This window comes from Sarcophilus harrisii, chromosome 4, assembly GCF_902635505.1.
Source record: "Sarcophilus harrisii chromosome 4, mSarHar1.11, whole genome shotgun sequence".
Classification (NCBI taxonomy): domain Eukaryota; kingdom Metazoa; phylum Chordata; class Mammalia; order Dasyuromorphia; family Dasyuridae; genus Sarcophilus; species Sarcophilus harrisii.
Genome location: NC_045429.1, coordinates 180,469,247 through 180,484,675, shown reverse-complemented (window position 1 = coordinate 180,484,675; position 15,429 = coordinate 180,469,247). Strand labels below are relative to the sequence as shown.

The 15,429-nt window shown below is 31.9% G+C and overlaps 1 pseudogene; it reads right to left on the bottom strand.

Annotated features, from left to right (window-relative positions):
• LOC116423597 overlaps window positions 1–8,744 on the bottom strand; it is a 35,307-nt pseudogene extending 26,563 nt beyond the window's left edge.
• Window positions 8,745–15,429: the final 6,685 nt, after the last annotated feature.

Genomic DNA, 15,429 nt, shown 5'->3' with positions numbered 1-15,429 from the left:
GAGGTTAGCAGGAATAGGAAAGAAAAGATACACATAAACATGACGACAAGGATCAGGAGTAGAATTTATTAGGAAAAAAAAGTAGGGCTTGTAATCGTTGATCTTAGACAAAGTCAAATCATACTAATATTATTTTAGATGCATGTTTACATATGAGTAAATGACTTTATATATATGTGTCTGAGTATAAGTAGGTATGTATGCATGTAACTATGTATATGTGTATGTAGATATATATAGGTCTGGGTCTGTGGATAATTTGATGTGTGTATATATGGATATATATGCTATATATGTATGCATATTTAAATATATCTGTTTAATTGTAGCCTGCTTGGGAGAAATGGAGGGGATTGGGAAAAAAAAGAATAAAGTAAAAAAAAAGTGCATAGCAGAAAACAAAACAATAACATACAAGGAAGCAAAGAAAAGATGCACAGTCATGAATATAATTTCTTCTATTATGTATATGCTTTCTTGAAATGGAAATTTATTGTTATATATTTTGAATCTTCCCTGATGCATTGGCACATGACAGAATTCTGTTTTTTTTTTTAAATTTTCCTTTTCTGTCTTTATTCTATTCTGAAAAAAAGAAAAAAGAGAACAATGAAAAATAAAAACAAAAATTAAAAAAGACAAATAAGAAATTTTAAAATATTAAAAAGTGCTGGCTGATGGTTTTAGGTAAATGTTTATTATAATTTTAAGGAAAATTTACTTATATCTATGCTTTCAAGTGTCTTTTTTAAAACTAAGAATGACTTGTATTTTATCAAAAGCTTTTTTTGCATATATTGATAGAATCATAATTTTTGTTACTTTTTATTGACATAATTGTGTTAATTAAAACTCCTTAATGTTAAAATCATCCCTGCATATCTAGTATAAATCCTAGTTGGTCACAATGAATATTCTTTGTAAGATGCTGTTGTAGTTTTCTAGCTAGTATTTTACTTAGAAATAGTATCCATATTTCTTAGTGATATTGTTATATATTTTTTCTGTTTTTATTCTTCCTGGTTTAGTATTATTGTTGCATGAAAGCAAGAGGTAGGACTCCTTCTTTGCCTATTATTTCAAATAATTCATTTAATGTTGAAATTAGTTGATCTTTAAATGTTTGACAGAATTCACTTGTAAATTCATCTGGAATTGATGCTTTTGTTCTAGGAATTTCATTTATGGCCTATTTAATTTTTTTCTAAAATAGATTAATTTAAATATTCTATTTCCTCTTTTATCATTAAATTTTGTTAATGTAGGCAATTTATATTTTCATAAATATTCTTCCATTTCACTTAAATTGTTTAGTTTATTGTCACATAATTGGGCAAAATAAAAAAAAAAACCCATTATTGATTGCTTGGATTTCGTCTTCATTAGTGTTTATATTCCACATTTTTTCCCTTCCTCTACCCTATCCCTTTCCACAGATAGCAAGCAATCCAATATAGTTTAAACATGTGCAATTCTTCTAAATATATTTCCATAGTCATCATTCTGCACAAGAAAAATCAGATCAAAAGGTGAAAGGAAAAAAAAAACTACGAGAAAAAATAAGCAAGCAAACAATAACAATAAAAAAATGAAAATACTATGCTTTGATCCACATTCAGTCTCTCTAGTTCTCTCTGGAAGCAGATAGCTCTTTCCATCACAAGTCTATTGGAATTTCCTTATGTCACTTTATCCTGAACAGAGCCAAGTCTATCACAGTTGATCATCACATAATTTTGTTGTTGCTGTATATAATATTCTCTTGGTTCTACTCACTTTTCAGTCTTTTCAGCCTGTTTGTCCTTTTTTTTATAGAACAATAAAATTACATTACATTCATATATGATAAGTTATTCAGCCATTCCTCAACTGATGGGCATCCACTCAGTTTTCAGTTCCTTGTCACTAACAAAAAGAGCTGCTACAAACGTTTTTGCACGTGTGGATCCTTTTCTCTTTTTCATGATGTCTTTGGGATATAGACTAGTAGAGAATTGTTCTAATTTTTATTTCTTTGAATAAAGGTTCTAGTTTCTTCTTTATCAACCATTGTTGCTCAGTTGACATAATATTGAAGCAAATCCTTTTCTTTATTCTGAAGACATTTGTTTCCCAAGAATATCTAGTTGTCTCCTAACAATCTTAATAAATCAATTTATTTTTTTTTATTTTTTCAGTAAATACAATTGCTCTCATATCCTTAAAAAGAGAGATTTCTATTATGTGTGTGTGCATTTTGTTCAAAATGGTGCTTTTACTTGGAAAGACTGAGTGAAATGAGCAGAACCAGGAGAACATTGTATGTAGTAACAACAAGATTATGTGATGGTCATCTATGATAGATTTAGCTCTTTTTAGCAATATGGTGACCTAAGACAATTCCAATAACCTGGAGATGGAAAATAGCACCCTCATCCAGAGGAAGAACTATAGAGACTGAATGTAGATCAAAGCATACTATTTTCACCTTTTTTGGGGAGGGGTGGGGATTTGTTTTTTTCTTTCTTGTGGCTTTTCCCCTTTTGTTCTGTTTTTTTTCTTTTATGTGACAAATATAGAAATATATTTAAAATAACAAATTATATTTAAAATAACTGTACATGTATAACATATCAGATTGCTTGCTGTCTTGGGAAGGACAAGGTAAGGGAGGGAGAAAATTTTTGGAACTCGAAATCTTCAAAAATGAATGTTGAAAACTATCTTTACATGTAATTGGAGAAATAAAATACTATTGAGGAGAAAAAAAGGATTCCACTTTAATCTTGTTCTTTCAGTGTGAATTTTCAAAACTTCCAATATAGGGAAGAAATTCTAGGAAGAGAAATAACCCTCAAGGTTAGTGAGAAGTTTCCAGAAATCATCCTTGAATCAATATTTGGAGCATAGGACCCCCCCAGTGACCAGGATCCAGGACTATGGGTTTTGTCTCAATATTTCTTTGGCACCATTGACGCCTTTATTTCTGTCTTTAAAAAACATATTTATCAATTTATCTTAATTGATTGATAAATTTATTCATTTATGTTTTCACTAAACAAAACTATTCTCTTATCTTTAAAAAATACAGTTGTCTATTTTTTGTGCAACTTTTTCAAAAACATTTCCCACCTCCACCCCACCCCAGTCCCATGGAAAAAATTCAGAAAGAATTCTAAAAATAATCTCTGGAAAAGAAATCCAAATCAATGGTACAATTTACCTTGAGAAAGAAAAAAACTTTGAACAGTTTGGCCAGGGGTTGTTTTCAATATGCTTCCCATTATTTTCTTTTCCTTTTGGAAATAATATATTTTTTATTGGAAAATATACATATTTACACATAAAGATAGTTTTCAGCATTCGTTTTTATAAGATTTTTGAGTTCCAAATTTTTCTCTCTTCCTCCCTTACACTTTCCCTTTCCAAGATGGCAAGCAATTTAATAAAGATTATACATGTGTAATCATGGAAACATTTGCATATTAATCATGTTGTGAAACATGAACAAAAAGTCAAAGCCACAAAACCTACGAAAAAATTAAAATAAAAATAATATGCTTCAATCTGCATTCACATTTCATAGTTCTTTCTCTGGATGTTCATAACATTTTCCATAATGAGTCTTTTGACTTGTCTTGAATCATTGTATTACTGAGAAGATCTAAGTCAATCATAATTGATCATTGCAGTCTTATTCTCTTGATTCTGCTCACTTCAGAATGAATTTATTTCTTTTCAAATGTTTCTGAAATCCACTTTTTCATTATTTTTAATAGTATAATAGTATTCTATTACATCCATATATTACAACTTGTTCAGCTATTCCCCAATTGCTGGACACTCCTTTAATTTTAAATTCTTTGCCATCACAAAAAGAGTTGTTATAAATATTTTTTTTACAGATTAGTCCTTTTCTCTTTTTTATGATTTCTTTGGGATACAGACCTAGTGGTATTGTTGGGTTAAAGGGTATGCACAATTTTATTGCCCTTTGGACATAGTTTCAAAATGCTTTCCAGAATGGTTGGATCAATGCACAATGCATTAGATTTCCAATTTTCCTACATTTTCTCCAACATTTATTATTTCCCTTTTCTGTCATAGTCCCAATCTGGTAAATATGAAGTGGTACCTTGGAGTTGTTTTAATCTGCATTTCTCTCATCAGTAATGATTTAAAGTATTTTTTCATATGACCATAGAGATCTAAAAATTGTCTGTTCTTATCATTCGACTCATTGTGGAATGACTCATTATTATAAATTTGATTCAGTTCTCTCTATATTTGGAAATTAGAACTTTGTCAGGAACACTTGCTGCAAAAATTATTTCCTATTTTTCATTACAGATATTGCCTGCTCATGGTTTTAGATAGATACTACTTATCATTTTAAGGAAAATTCCATTTATTCCTATGCTCTCAAAAAGTTTTGTCTGCATTTATTGAAAAAATCATATGATTTCTGTTGGTTTTGTTACTGGTATGGTCAATTATTATTGAATGAGCCCTGCATTGCTGGTATAAATCCCACTTGGATGTAGTGTATTATTCTGTTGATAAATTGGTATAATCTTTTTGCTATTATTTTATTAAAAATTTTGCCTCAATAGTTATTAGGGAAATTGGTCTATAATTTTCTTTCCATATTTTAGCTCTTCCTGGTTTAGCTATTAGCAACATATTTATGTCCTGAAAGGAATATGATAGATCTCCTTCTTTACCTGATTTTCCAAATTGTTCTTTAAATGTTTAGTAGAATTCTATTACAAATCCATGTGGTGCTGGAAATTTCTTTTTAGGAAATTCATTGATGGCTTGTTCAATTTCTTTTTCTAGAATGGAGGTTATTCAAGTATTTTATTTCCTCTTCTATTTATCTGGGCAATTTATATATTTTGTAAATATTCATCCACTTCACTTGGAATGTCAGATTTATTGACATAAAGTTGGACAAAATAGGCCATAATTATTGTTTTAATTTCTTCTTCATTGATGGTGAATTCTATCTTTTCATTTTTGATATTGGTAATTTGACTGTCTTCTTTCTTTTTAAAATCTTTTTAAAATTTAAAATTCTTTTAAAATATTAATTTGATTTTAAAAAGTTTTTTTTTCTATTTTATTGGATTTTTTCATAAAATCAGCTCTTAGTTTTATTTCTTAGTTCAATTTTTTTTGCTTTCAATTTTATTAATCTCATTTTTAGTTTCATAATTTCTAATTTGGTATTTTATTGGAAATTTTTAATTTGTTCTTTTTTCTAGATATTTTTTTAGTTACATGACCAATTCATTCATCTGCTCTTTACCTATTTTATTCATCCAAGCATTTATAGATTTAAAATTTCTTCTAAGTACTGCTTTGGCTGCATCCCATAAATTTTGGCATGTTGTCTCATTATCATCATTCTCTTTGATGAAATTGTTGATTGTTTTTATGATTTGTTGTTTGTCCCACTCATTCTTTAGGATCAGATTATTTAGTTTCCAATTAGTTTTTAATCTTTCTCATGGTCCTTTATTACATGTAATTTTTTGTATCATTATCTGAAAAGGATGAATTTAATATTTTTTCTTTTCTTCATTTGATTGTGAGGTTTTTATGCCCTAATAAATGGTCAGTTTTTGTGTAGGTGTCATGTACCATTGAGGTTATATTCATTTATATTCCATTCGATTTTTTTTTCTAGAGGTCTATCATATCTGACTTCTAAAATTCTATTCACTTCCTTAACTTCTTTTTTGTTTATTTTGTGGTTAGATTTATCTAGGTCTGAGAGGGGGACATTGAGGTCCCCCATTAATATAATTTTGCTGTCTAGTTCTTCCTGGAACTCACTTCTCTAAAAATTTGGATGCTATACCATTTGTGCACATATATTTAGCATTGTTATTACTTTATTTCTGTGGTAAGTTTTAGTAAGATGTAGTTTCCTTCCCTGACTCTTTTAATTAGATCTAATTTTGCTTTTGCTTTGTGTGAGATCAGAATTATTATCCCTGCTTTTTAAAATTTTACCTGAAGCATAGTATATTCTGATCCAGCCTTTTACTTTTACTCTGTATGTGTCTCTCTGCTTCAAATGTGTTTCTTGTAAAGAACATATTGTAATATTTTGGTTTTTAGTCCATTATGCTATCTACCTTTATTTTATGGAAAAGTTCATCCCATTCACATTGATAGTTTTGATTACTTATTATATATTTCCCTGTTTATACTTTTCTCTTGCACTCTTTTTACCCTGTTTCTCTTCACCAATTTTTCACTTTTGACCAATGACACCCTCAATCTACCCTCTCTTTCTTTTCCTCTTCCCCTCTTACTTTTATAGAAAAAAAGATGATTTTTTTTAACCCAATTGAATGTGTATGTTATTTCTTCTTTGGACCAATTTCAATTAGAATAAGGTTAAAACAATGCTCATCCCTTCCTTTCCCATTCTGACTCTCCCATTCCTCTTCTCCCAGTACAATCTTTTTTTCCTCCCTTAATTTTTTTTATCATCACATCAAAGTCAACTTATAACCATATCTTCTGTCTATGTATACTCCTTCTAACTGTCCTAATTACAGTTCTTAAGAGTTGCAAGTATCTATGTTTTAACATGTTTAACATGTATTGGTCAATCTGCCATCTGGGGGAGAGGGTTGGGGGAAGGAAGGGAAAAATTGGAACAAAGGGTTTTGCAACTATCAATTCTGAAAAATTACCTATGCATATATCTTGTAAATAAAAAGCTCTAATAAAAAAAGAGAAAAAAAAGAGTTGCAAGTATATAACCTTCCCATGTAGGGACATAAATAGTTTAACCTTATTGAATATCATGCTTTTTTTTTTCTTTCCTGTTTACCTTTTTATGCTTTTTTTCTGAGTCTTGTATTTGAAGATCAAGTTTTCTATTCAGCTCTGGTTTTTTCATTAGGAAACTGAAAGTTTCACTGAATGTACATCTTTTCCCCTGAAAGATTGTGCTTTATTTTGATTCTTGGTAATAATCCAAGCTCCTTTACCTTCCAGAATATCATATTTCAGTGTAGATTCTTCAGTGTAGAAGCTGCTAATTGTTTCTTGCTGCTTACAGTATTTTCTGCTTGTCTTGATACTTATAACATTTGACTACAATAATCCTTGAAATTTTCACTTTGGGATTTCTTTTAGGAGATGATTAGTGGATTCTTTTAATAGCTGTTTTATCCTCCAGTTCTAGAATATCAGGATAATTTTCCTGATAATTTCTGGAAAGATGCCATGCAGACTCTTTTTTTATTGTGACTTTCAGGTAATCCAATAATTTTTAAATTGTCTCTCCTGGATCTATTTACCAGGACAGTTGTTTTTCCAATGAGATATTTTATATTTTCTTCTATTTTTTCATTCTTTTGATTTTATTTGACTGATTCTTGATGAATCATAGAATCATTAGTTTCCACTCACCTATTCCTAATTTGTAAGTAATTATTTGGCTTTTGTACCTCTTTTCCCATTTGTCCAATTCTACTTCTAAAGAAGTTGTTTTCTTCAATCAATTTTTGTGATTCCATTTCCAAACTACTGACTTTTCCCCATGATCCTCTTGCATAACTCTCATTTCTATTCCCAATTTTTCTTCTACTTCTCTTACTTGATTTTTAAAATTCTTTTTGAACTCTTTCAAGAGGACCTTGTATGCTTGAGACCAATTCATATTCTCTTTTGAGTTTTTACATGTGGCCATTTTGACATTGCTATCTTTCTCTGAGTTTGTGTTTTGATCTTCCCTATCATCACAGTAGCTTTCCATGGTCAGGACTATTTTTTTCTTTTTTTTGCTTGTTTTTAAAAGTTGAGCTTTGCTAATTTAGAACTATAATCAAAGAGCTATCAACCTGTGCATACCCTTTGATCCAGCAGTGTCTCTTCTAGGTCTGTAACTCAAAGAGGTCATAAAAAAGGAGAAAGGACCCACATGTGCAAAAATGTTTATAGCAGCCCTTTTTGTAGAGTCAAGGAACTGGAAATTGATTGGATGCCCATCAGTTGGGGAATGACTAAATAAATTATTGTATATTAATGTGATGAAATATTATTGTTCTATAAGAAATGGTCAGCAGGCTGATTTCAGAAAATCCTGGAGAGACTTACATGAACTGATGATAAGTCAAGTCAGTACAACTAAGACAACATTGTTCACAGCAACAATAAGATTATGTGATGATCAATTGTGATAAACTTGTCTCTTTTCAACAATGAGGGGATTCAAGGCAATTCCAATAAACTTAGTATGGAAAATGCCATTCATATCCAGAGAGAGAGAGAGAGAGAGAGAGAGAGAGAAAGAGAACACTATGGAGACTGAATGTGGATCAAAGCATAATATTTTTTGTTCGTTTGTCTGCTTGTTTTTTTTTTCTTTTTTGGTGGTTTTTCCCCTTTTATAATCTGATTTTCTTGTGTGGCATGATGATTATGGAAATATGTTTAGAAAAGTTGTACATGTTTAACTTATATTGAATTGTTTGCTGCCTAAGGGGAAGGAAGATGAAGGGAGAAAAATATGAAATACAAGGCTTTACAGAGGTGAATATTGAAAATTATCTTTGCATGTATTTGGAAAAATAAAAAAGGTATTTTTTTGAAAGTTGAGTTTTGCTTCTAGAATACAGGGAGTATCATACCAGCTTTATTATACTAAGAGTACCAGGGGTTTGGTCAATGGCTTTCTGAGCCAGTGCCTCTGAGGCTGGCAGCTTGCCCACTGTACTATGACGGCCTGGCACAGTCATGCCTGTTGTGCCCTGGGTTCTGAGACTGATAGTTACTTTCTTTGTTGAGGCTGGAGGCCTACCAGCTAGCCTGCTGGACTAGAACTATAAGGCTTTGGTTGCTGATCTGTGCTGTGGTAAGAGCTCCTGCTGGTGGGCCTGTGCTATCCTGTGTGCCCCTTTTATCCAAGTAAGACAGATTTTTCCTGAAGTCCTTCTAAGTTATTTTGGGCTGGAAAATGGTTTCACTATTTTGTGTGTGTGTGTGTGTGTGTGTGTGTGTATATTCTATCACTCCAGAATTCTTTTTAGAGGCTTGATTTAATGTTATTTTCAAGGGAAAATGGGGAGAGCTCCAGAGCAACTTTCTGACTTCACTCTTAGCTCTCCTCTCCCCCCAATATTTTCTATAAATAAATTTCTAGCACAGAAATGGTCTCAGGTTCCCCTTCAGTTTTCAATTCTTTGGATATGACTTTGCAAAATCTCATGATAAGTGAAATAAAAATGTTAAGGAGAAGAGACATATCTTTTAATGTTGCTGAGAAGATTCCTGGGATCATCCTTGTGCCACTGCTTGATGGAACAGGATCTCTAACTCCCAGGTGTCAAGACTGACACCTCTCTCAATCTCTCCTTGGCACCATTGATCCAATGCCTTTATTTCTGATTCGAAATTAATAAATGTTTATTTTTATAAAGTGATAAATGTATTCATTAATTTTTTTCAATGAACAAAACTATTTCTTTATCCTTAGAAGGAAATGAAAATTTCTAATTTTTGGTAACTTTTTCAAAATGGTGCATCTTAACATCCCCAGCCCCCCAAAAAGAATTCTCAAAGCATCCCATGGAAAATGAAACTCAAACCCATGGTACAATTCATCTTAGGTAAAAATTTATTTTTGACAGTTTGATCAAGTTTCAAATTCTTTGTAACTCCTTGCATTTTCACTAAATCAACTCTGGCAGCAGTAATGGTACTAGGTTCTCCCACTTGTACCAATGGACTAATGCTTTTGTTCCTGATTTTTGTGAGGTTCAAAATTGTTAAAACGACAATAAAAGAAATGGAGGCAGAGTTCTGAGTTAACAATACTTTATTAAAGGATCCATGGTTTTCTCTAGGAAGTGGCTCTCACATCTTTTTCATGCTTTAAGTTTTTCTTCTTCTGCCAGGGCCTTGGTTTTATAGTTCTTAATATATAATACAGAGAAGGTACAATGCAAAGCTTTACTAGTTAATAGTCATTGACTATGATTTGGTTAATAGATCTCCTCCAGGAGAGTCTACATAAACTATAGAATCCCAGTGACTGACAAACCTTGACAGATGTATCTTGATCTTTAAGGGAGTCCTACTGAACCAATGAACAGATCCATGGGATGGATTGATAAATGGATATCAAAACATCCACATGAGCAAAGGGAATAGTAGACATGTAGGCCACAGGTCAACAAGTAGTCTTGTTGGCTATGTGCTCATGCATCTTTCCATCTGAAGCAATAGAAATATGAGGAGGGACAGAGGAACAACAAAAATAGCTGGGGGACTTTCTATATCATTGAGTCACTTCTTCCATGCTAAGCTTGGTCACTATAACAAGCCAAAAACAAGAATGAAGTCCTCTAGTTAACTTCCTATGATTAAGCAAGTGAGCTTTCAGTCTACATTTCACATCTCTGGGGGTCTAATATACAGAACTTATAATCATTACTTCTATGGAATCATATCAGGCTTATTAATATTTATTAGAATAAAATGGGAGTCTAATGAATCATCCATTACATTTTAAATGAACAAATATTTTGATTTATTTTAATAAATTGGTAAATTTATTTGTTTGTTTAAATGAATAAAATTGTTTTCTTATCTTAGAAAAAAATAGGAGTTTTCTATTTTTATGGACATGTATTTCAAAATGATGCTTCCTAAGATCCCAAACACATGGGATAAAATCAGGGCAAAGATCTAAAAATGTCCATTGCAAATTGAATCCTTGCACCAATTAATCTTGGGTAAGAAAAATCTTTGGACATTTAAATTCTGTGGATCCTGACATGTTATCAATAAATCATCTTTTTGCCTCTACTTTGTGGGTCAGAATCCTCAGTGCTCAAAGAACAAGGACTGCTGGTTTTTCTTTTTCTTTTCTTTTGCTGAGGCAAATGGACTTAAGTGACTTGCCCAGGTTACACAGCTAGGATGTGTTAAATGTCTGAGATCAGATTTGAACTCAGGTCCTCCTGACTTCAGGGCTGGTGCTCTATCCACTGCACCACCTAGTTGCCTCTTCTTTTTCATTTTTAAATGAACATATTTGTCAATTTATTTTAGTTTATCAATAATTTTTTTTAGTGAACAAAACTATTTCCTTAATTTTACAAATTTTTGTTCAACTTTTTCAAAATGGTACTACCTAGCAACTTCAGCCCCATGGAAGAAAATCAGACAATATTCTAAGTATTTTCACTATAAAATGAAATTAAAACCCACATTTCAGTACATCTGGGGCAAAGAAAATCTTTTGGACACTTTGGTCATGCCCCAAATTCTGTGGACCTTATTGTGTTTTCAATAAATCACCTCCTTGGTTCCAGAAAAGAGGGAAGCTTCCCCTTTAATCATCAGTTCTATGGATGTGACTTTAAAATACCTCAGAATAAAAAGGACAAAAATGCTAAGGAGGAGAAAAAAAGCCTTTAGGATTCTTTGTCAATTTTCCAGGAATCATTCTTTGACTTCTATTTTTGAATATACAATGCCCAACCAACAGGGGCCAGGGATTGTTGACTATTTTATAATCTTTTTTTGGAACCAATGGCCTAAGGCCTTTATTTCTGATATTAAATAAGCAAACTTTAAAATTTGTTTTAATTAATAATTATTATCAATTTAATAAATGAATAAAGTAAATTTGTTTACTTTTTTCAATGAACAAAACTATTCTCTTATTTTTTACAGTGAAATGGATTTTCCAGTTTGGGGGGGTACTTTTTCAAAATGGTGCTTCCCAATATCTCCAACTTCATTGAAGAAAACTAGAAATTCTTCTAAAAATACCTATTGCAAACGAAATCCAAAACCAGAACATGTGTTGGATAAGAAAAATTTTTGGATATTTTGGCCAAGCTCTAGCCTGGATTACTCCTAAAGTTCACTCCCAAAGGGTCTTTCTGTTGGGCTGGGTCACTCTTGTTTGGGGGGGCATTGACACTACAATTGCTCTGGAAACTGGACTATTATACTGGAATGTTATTAGAGCAAAGAAACTTTGGAGTGGATTCCAAGATTGTGGTGAGGGAAAGGAGGAGGAGAATGGTAATGGTAATGAATGATGCTGTAGGTGAAAAATATGAGTGAACCTGGGGTAGAGTAGAGTTAGAATGTCTAAAAAACAATAGCAGAATCTGTAGCATTTAAATTTAATAGAAAATCATTATGCAGTAAAAAGTAACAAATATGAAGAAATAAGAGAAACTTGGAAAGATGTGTTAAAATAAATAAAGAGATGTGGCTATCTTCCTGGAACATATTTCATACAAGGTAAAACTGCTCTTTAGAGTGTTAAAAACAAAGTAAGCAGAACAAGGAGAAAAAGAAAACTACAATAATGTAAAGGAAAATGACATTGAGGTAACTAAGAATTTTCATACAATGATCAAATGCAACTTCAGAGCATTGTGGTGAAGCATGACTTTTGCCTCTTGTTAGAGAGATGGTAGACTCTTGGTATAGAATGAGGCATACATTTTCAGCTACAGCTTTTGTGATTATTTTACTTGACTAATTATTTATTTTGAAAATTTTTATTTTAATAGTATATTATTTTTTCCAATTAAGATGTAATTGGATGATTTTCAATGTTCATTTTTGTAAAGATGTTGAGTTCCAATTTTTTTCTGCCTCATTCCCTTATGTCCTTTCATTCCAAAATATCAATCAATGGGTTACACAAGTATAATCATTTTAAACATATTTCCATATGAGTCGTGTTGAGAAAGAAAAATCAGAACAAAAGAAAAAAAAACCACAAGAAAAACAAAACAAAACAAACAAAAAAGGTGAAATTAGTGTTCTTTGATCTACATTCAGTTTCCATAATTTTTTCTCTGGATGTGAATGGCATTTTCCATCCAAAGTCTTTTGGAATTGTCTTATCTCATTTGCTGAGAAGAGATAATTCTATTGTAGTTGATCATTATACAATCTTCTTGTTACTGTGTACAATGTTTTCTTGGTTCTGCTCACTTCACTTAGCATTAGTTCATATATGTCTTTGTAGCCTCTTCAAAATCAGCCTGCCTATTATTTCTTATAGAACAATAGTATTACGTTCCTGTACCACAGCTTGTTCAACCATTCCCTAATTGATGGATCCCCTAACTGTTCCACTCAATTTCTATTTTCTTGCCACCACAAAAAGAGCTACTAAAAACATTTTTGCACATGTGAGTCCTTTTTCCTCTTTTATGATCTTTGGCTAATTATTTATTATAAAAGAAGATTCTATTGAGTGAATATGAAATCAAGTAAAAATATTTTTTAAAATGTGTGAAAAGGGACAGCTATGTGGGACAATGACTCTGACACTGACTCCTGAGTTCAGGAGAATCTGAATTCAAATCAGGCTTTAGACACTTAACACTTATTAGCTGTATGACCCTGGGCAAGTTACCTAACCCCAGTTGACTTACAAAAAAATCACCAAAAAAAGTGTCAAAAAGAGAAAAGTATATAAAGGTATAAAAATATTTATAGCAGCTCTTTTTGTAATGGGAAATATTGGAAATTGAGAAAGTGCCCATCAATTGAAGAATGTCTGAACGTTCTGTGGTATATTAATATAATGGAATACTATAGTACAATAAGAAATGAAGAACAGGCAGAGTTTAGAAAAAAACTATATGAACTGATGTAAAGAGAAATGAACAGAACTAGGAAAACATTGTGCTAAGTATCAGTCACATTGTATGATGATCAATTATGATTGACTAGCTCTTCTCAGAAATACAAGGATCTAAGATAAGTACAAGAGACTGGTGAAGGAAAATGCTATCCATAACCAGATAAAGAACTGATAGATTTGAAATGCAGATAGAAGTATGTATTTTTTCACTTACTTTAATTTTTCTCAGTTTTTCCCTCTTTTTGATCTGTTTCTTCGGTCACAACTGTGGCTAATATGGAAATATATTTTACTTGATAGCACATGTATAAACTATATCCAACTGCTTACCATATTTGAAAGAGTTAAGAGGAAGGGAAGGAAGGAGGGAGAAAAATTTGAAACTCAAAATCTTATAAAAAATCTTTAGCATCTTGAATGCTAAAATTTTTCTTGACATCTAACTGGAAGAAAAATAAAACACTTTAAAAATGTGTCAATAAAACATTTATGAAAGAAAAAAAAGAGTTAGGATGGTTAGACTAGGAATAAGTATTTGATGTGCAGTAGTATGGTACTTGTACCTTGTACCTGTAGGGAAGATACTTTGTAATTTATTAAAATTGTTTATGTCTAGCATTGTGGGCTAAATATTGTTTAATTCGGGGTGTGCGTATGTCATGCTGACTCCAAAAACCCTTCTAGGGAGCCAGAGATTACTGGCTTATGTTATGGGTTTGCCTAAATTCTATTGAATTTTGAATGTTGAATTTATTAAATGTTTGTACTTATCTGGTGATACACATTTTAAGCAACCTATGGAAACTGCTTTTCTAGGAAACTGCTTACATGCAGGTCACTCAGCTTGTACCCTTGTTTGAAGTCTTTATGGTATGAAATTTATAGAGATTTGGGGAGTGAGGGGAAGGGAGCTAGAAATATCCTTTTCTGGCTTTCCCTTCGGTTGAATTTACTTAAAATTCTTTCTAACACCTTTTTAGGTTTCAGACTTGTTCTTGAACTTTATATCCAAAGCAGAAAGAATGGATTTTTGAGGCTCAGATTTAATGTTACTACCTTTTTTATTCATGCTCAATTTTGAGTTAAAAAAGAAGCATTTGCAAATCATTGAACATTTACAAATAGAGGTTTTACTTTGCCCTAATATGGATATGAAACCATAGATTTGCTCAAGCAATGATATGCAACAAGAATATAATGATACTTAAACTTCTTTGGCCTCAATAGGCTCCCCCCTTTTTCCATTTGGAAAAGCATTTGATCAATAGGTCTTTAGGGTATAGTGACTCAGATGTGTTCCTAGATGATCAGCTAACTCTCTCAGGCAAACAAGGGCCATTCAGACTTCAAGGAAAGCTTTATTCTGATTTTACTCAATGTTGATTGAGTGTGGAGGTCTGGAAGTGGGAAATGAATCTGTTTTAGGAAACTGATAACAATCAGGTCTCAGGGACAGCTTTGTTTCTTCAGGTAAAGTCTAAAATTATGGATGAGAAGAAAGAAGTTGAGTCAGGAAAAACCTGGTCATATCCTACTGGACATCTAGGACTAAGGAACTAGTACATTGGGAAATGCATAGGTATGATTTTCTCTGAAGGAGGAACTTAACTAGTAGATGCCTACAAAATTAATCTACTCCACAATTCTATGTAGAATTATGGATACTGCACTTTTGGAACATGCCTTTGCAAAATCTTCCCCTCATGTGGGCTATGGACAGTCTCTTACCCTGCATGGGCAGGTCTTATGTTCTTCTGTTTACTGCCATGGATTTAGGATGAAAGTATCTGGGTTCA